Source organism: Euprymna scolopes, chromosome 2, assembly GCF_053919585.1.
Source record: "Euprymna scolopes isolate OS-2025 chromosome 2, ASM5391958v1, whole genome shotgun sequence".
In the NCBI taxonomy this organism is placed as follows: domain Eukaryota; kingdom Metazoa; phylum Mollusca; class Cephalopoda; order Sepiida; family Sepiolidae; genus Euprymna; species Euprymna scolopes.
In genome coordinates this window covers 65,414,326-65,420,325 of record NC_136483.1, presented here as the reverse complement: position 1 = coordinate 65,420,325, position 6,000 = coordinate 65,414,326, and positions in this window count along the sequence as shown.

The window sequence follows — 6,000 nt, the reverse complement described above, 5'->3', positions numbered from 1 at the left end:
ATGTAGACTACAATGTATTGTGGACTAAACCTCTGTGGGGAGATATGTGAAGTTTTATCCCAGTGAACCCCGTTGGGTCCCCAACTAGAGTAGGTAATTAATCGATTTGATTGAAATATGGAGGATTTCACAAATTTCGATGACAATAAATGTATTGGAAGTGTGGAACATTCGTCAATCCTCATTCATTTCCGAGCAACATCGGGTCCTCCTGATATTTTACTATAAAAGTAACGCTACTACTTGTTACACAGTTGTAGCAATTCATAACCGTAGATCTAAAATTATCTCTAGGTACATGATGATACAACAGTATGTAACGTGAGAATCTGTTACGTTGAATGTGTTTTAATCCCAATTTGTACAAGTACTTGATACGGGCATTAAAGCCAAAAAAAATTTATATTCGGACGTCTAAAGACTATCATATTAATTATAAGGTTCATATTATTAACGCCTCAGTTGTTATGGTTGCGAATAGAGCTAGATGGATTCTAATAGATTTATTATACTAACGCCGTGAGACTAAATATCTTCGCCTGACAACGTAAGGATGGGCAGTATTCCCAAAGTTATGTCATGGAAACGTTGATAACTAAAAACATATTCAGCTAATCAGATTGAGCATTTTCATGGCGGTGACTGTTATCAAATAGCACGATGCACCCAGGAATTTATTGGCTACAATATGGGCCAGGTAGTGAATTTCTACGATAAAAAACACAAAAATTATCGTTAAAAGTGTGACTCACATCCTTTCTGTGATCTTGACCTTGATTGTTTACGTAGATATGTTAGACTGTAACCGATATTTGATCAAGTTTGGAAACGATTGATTAAGCGATGTGGAGCCTAGACTTTATCGAAACTAACAGCTAACCTCGGCAGACATAATGAAATTAGTTTTATTTTACACGTATATTAAAACATTCATTTTGCAACTGTTTTGATATACATTTTCCATTTTAAAACTATTTTATTTAAAGTAAAGATCATAACAAGTTGCATCAGTGTTAGTTCAAACCCATTGCTGAAGGACGTTCCATCAATGTGATATCTGATTCGTTGCCCGAATTCTCTTGACAACGTTTAAACTGTCTACGAAGAAATCTTTCTCGCCGGCACGTGCTTCGTCTCGCTGTGGCTGTCAGCGTGGTTCAAAATCTCTTTCCGACCTTCTTTCTTTTCTCTTTCTTCTCTGTGACATCAAGTTGCGCCACGGCTTGGTTATTTGCATACGTGAGCAGCCGCTGCTTCTACATACGTCTCCTTGGCTTCGTTACAAGTTCCTAGACGGTGTTTTTATGGTTAAAAAACCTGACTTTATCTGTTAATTTTCATATGCATCTGCCTCCCACGAAGCCAGAGTTAAACACGAGGTTGCAGTTTCATATGACACTCTGGATTGGAAAGAAAATAAAAATTGATTTCTCCTTCAATGACTAAAGACAGAAAGATAAGTTCCAGATAAAGAGAGAAGCTTTATATTTATAACAGTGCCATATTTATGTTATTGTTAAGCAGTTTTCGATCTGTCGGGTTCAAATGTGTTTTTTGTTTGTGTAACCTTTTATTAAAACTCACTAGTCTCTCAATGATAAGGGTTATTGAGTGTGACAGTACGTGTGGTTGTAATTGGTCAGAAGCTGACTATTTAAGAAGACAGTTTAACAAGGATTTGTTTACATCAACTCTAAAAACTGTAATGTTACAGCCAGTCGAGTAGCAACCCCAAGGTAATTTTTCCACAGAGGGTGGTTCTAAGAAACTATGCCGATGGAAGTTTTACTTAGTTCTACGCAGAGAGAGAGAGAGAGAGAGAGAGAGAGAGAGAGAGAGAGAGAGAGAGAGAGAGAGGGGGGATTTCTTGACATTGGTTGTAAACAGACGAATTAAAAAAAAAATATTTGCGAACTGTTATTCTCATCTTCATAGTTGTTGTTTCATCACGTTTCGACCAACTCATCCTCTGGCCTTCTTCAGGTGGTTATGAAGATGAGAATAACAGCCTGCAAATAAATATATAAATTACTCATCTCAAAGGATTCCAATAATTTATAAAACGAGTTTTTATTGAGTTTTAACGGGATGACCATAGATTGAAGCGAGTCGAGTATCTGCCATAAAATATAGTGATAAAGAGAGACAAGAAACGTCTTTTCTGTGAGAAAGAAGCTATGATATTGCCCACAAGATTTCAAAATCGGTTTTGTACCCTAAAAAAAGTGCTCCGATTATTACTTCCCCAAATGTGGCAATAGTATTCCATCTCAGGACGTATTTGACTTTTACACAGATACAAAACTGCACGAGGAATGAGATACTTTTGAGATCCAATCACTTTTCTAGCGACCTTGGAAACGGATTTGACGTAAGTTTTCCATTTAAAGTTTTGAATTAAGGCCAGTCCCACAAGTTTATCAAAGCAGGGGACTTCCTCAATTTGAGAGCCATATATTACAATTGGGACAAAGTGAGGATCAGAGCATTGGTGGTGAAAATCGATAAGCTTTGTTTTGGATGTAGTAAAGGAACCAACCACCCTTTTCCCATTGGTTGGCGTGCTCCAGGTCAGAAGAAAATAAATACGCAATATCTTGATCATAAACACTCTTCGAAAGATTACGTTGATGGTTGTATCATATGCATAGATGTCGATGAATGACCTTAGAATGTTATTTGAGAGATAATTGATCTGAAACAGAACGAGAATTGGGCCTAGAATAGATCGTTCAGATACGTCTATGTTAATAATATGAACTTCAGAATTCTGCCAATCAAGTACTATTTTATGAACCTAAGAGAATCTGATGATTGAGTTGACCTTTCCAGATATTCTATAAAAAGAAATATTGTGAAATAGACCTTTATGCCAAACCCTATCAAATGTCTTTGATATGCCAAGAACTATTGCTCTAGAAATCAGATCCTTGTCAATAGTTTCACTAATCTTGTGTGATATTAGTCAACAGATCAGCTGTTAACCTAACAGGACGAAATCCACATTTTTTTACATGGAGGTCACCACTTATTAAGGCCTGGAAGCCACTCGGGGATAAGGGGTATTGCGTGCACTGTAATCAATGGAATAGTATCGTAGTAATCGTTAGTATTGGAGATTTGATAAAGTGTCTTACTTAAGAGGGCGGTTCATCAGGAATTTGTTTATATTGGACTTGAAGACATCTAAGTTGTAGTCAGGTGGGGAACAGACAAATGGAAGAGAGTTCCACAGGCGTGCAGTTCTAAGAAAGAAGCTTTGTTCATGGAATCTACGTTTTGATTTAGGAACAGATAAAGAGTGGGGAAAATTATTGACAGTGGTTTCAGCTTGACGGGTGTTTTTCGTGAAAGATTGGTGAGGATATACCAGAGATTGGAGCTCGGACGAGCACTTCCCATGGAAATAACGATAAAACAAAGACAAGCTCGCAACGTCTTTTCTGTTGGAGAGAGGTTGCAGGGAAGAGAAAAGGACATCCCCCACTAAGCCACGAAGCTTATTTTGAACTATATCAAGGCAGGATAGGCTGTTTTTAGCAGCTCCAGCCCAGATGTGGCAGCAGTACTCCATCCTTGGAAGTACTTGGCTTTTATACAGATAGAGAATTGCATCAGTAGTGAGATATCTTCTGGAGTGGTAGAAGGATCCCACCATTTTCCCAGCGACCTGGGCAACAGACTTGATGTACATGTTCCATTTCAGATCAGGAGTAAATGTCAATCCCAGAAGCTTGTCAAAACATGGAGCCTCCCCAAGACGAGAGCCATCCATTTCAGTTGATGCCAAATGGGGACCAGAGCGTTGATGATGTAAGGATAGGAGCTTGGTTTTAGATGCATTAAAAGTAACCAGCCACCTCTTTCCCCACTGTACCACACGCTCAAGATCAGAGGAGAGATAACCAGAGAGGACTTTGTCATTTACGGCCTGTGATGTATTGCCATAGATGGTCTTGTCATCAGCATAGATGTCAAGAAAGATTTAAATATATGTTTTGGGAGATAATTGATCTAGATTAGGAATTGAGTAGAGCCCAGGATTGACCCCTGAGGGACTCTAGCATTAATACTGTGGGCCTCTGATTTTTGCCCATCAACCACTACTTTTATGAGCCTATCAGAGAGAAATGATTTAATAATTGAGAAGACATTTCCAGTTATACCGTAGCTGGAAATCTTAAGTACGCCCGTATGCCATACCTTATCGAAGGCCTTTGATATGTCAAGAGCAATTACCCTAGAAAAGAAGCCTTTGTCGAGAAATTCACTAATTCTATGAAATATAACCGTTAGCACATCTGCTGTAGATCACGAAGAAGGTTATTACTGCCGAGTTGGTTGACTACTTCTCTATTTAATATGGATTCCAGCAGCTTGTTCATGACACACATTGCTTTTTCACTGAGTAGTATGCTTTGGTAATTGACAATTTCTTGATTTATCACAGATTCAAACAACTTAGTCATGAACCACAGGTGACTGATTGGTCTATACTGAGATACAGAAGACCAATGTCCATCATTTCTCCTTTAGGCAACGATTGAACAGCTTTGTTAGAATGGGAGCTAGTTCCAGTTGCAGCTTTTAAAACTATATGATCAGAATGCAATCAGGACCAACTGATTTACTGGCATCCATGTTCTTGATAATCCCAGGAAAGACTTAGCAACGTTATCGGATGCTGACATGTTCTTTATAGCCTCAGCTCATTCTGGGTCTGGTTTGCGTCCTTTACTGTCAATGATTTGTCCTAAATTTTTATCTTCTTTAAGAAGGACTCTCATTTTTCAGTACTCAGCTTGAACCCGTATTCTTTAATTCTCTGAAATACTGTTCTAATAGAGGCTTTGTCTTGCGTCTCATTATTGCCTGTAATAAAAAATATCATCCATTCCAGCCAATAAATTTAATAAAATAGGCTTAGAGCTATTTTCAATCTAAAATGGAAAACGATTCAGTTTAAAAGTTCCTTCATATGTATTTATTATCAGGTACTTCGAGCATCTTCACTGACTTTAACCTGAATAAACAATTCAACTTTGAAACCACTCTACTGCTGTTTAATTTAGCGAATATATCTTGTAAAGATAATAGAGAATATGCAGTCTTTCGAACAGTTATTTCGCCCACTCGAAAATCAGCACATGCTTTTTTTTCTTAAGTATATACGGTTGAAGGCGCCCAATTTGAATAAACGATAGTTGAAATTACACCATTTTTTTTTCTAAACTTTGAAATTCCACATTTTTACGTCCTGCATCGAAAATGGTGCGATTTTGGAGTTTGAAGTTGATTTTTCTTTCAATTCAAAGGCAACTTTTGTTTTGTACATAGACCGAATCCTTTTGAAAAGAAACGCAAGAAAATTCGCTTTTCAAATTCGTAATAAATCTTTCCATTTGATTCGTTTTATGTTTCTCTACGGCGTGTAACAACAACAAAAAGAAATTAATCGGTAATTCCAATAAGTTAATATAATACAGATTTTCTGGATCAGTGAATACATACACTTTCGATTATTGAGATTTTCCCATGCAATTTTAATTTTTTACCTGATATTTCTCTAGCAATTTTTTTCTGTGTTTGTTCCCGATAGGAAAGCTTTTTTAAGTTTCTTCGTTTATTATTGTGATATCACTTCCTGAATCGAGTAATAATTTCACGGTCATTTATTTTATCTGGAGTTATTTTCTTCTTGGATCCTTCGGTTTGTTTTTAGCATTACTGAATTCACCTTTGATTACGACTTTCTTTTTACTTCTTATTGCTTTACCAATGGGACTTTTTATGACTCATGCGCTAACAATTAAAGTATATTTTATCCTAAAAACCGTATTTTGATATGCTTTCCACCAACCAAATTGCATATAGCATTTTTTCTTTATTTTTTATTCGACTTTTGTCTTAGAGTCTGTATTCGTGATACGTTTTCTCTTTAATCCGATTATTATCTTTTTAATATTTGCATTATTATCTTTTTAATATTTATTCGTAACT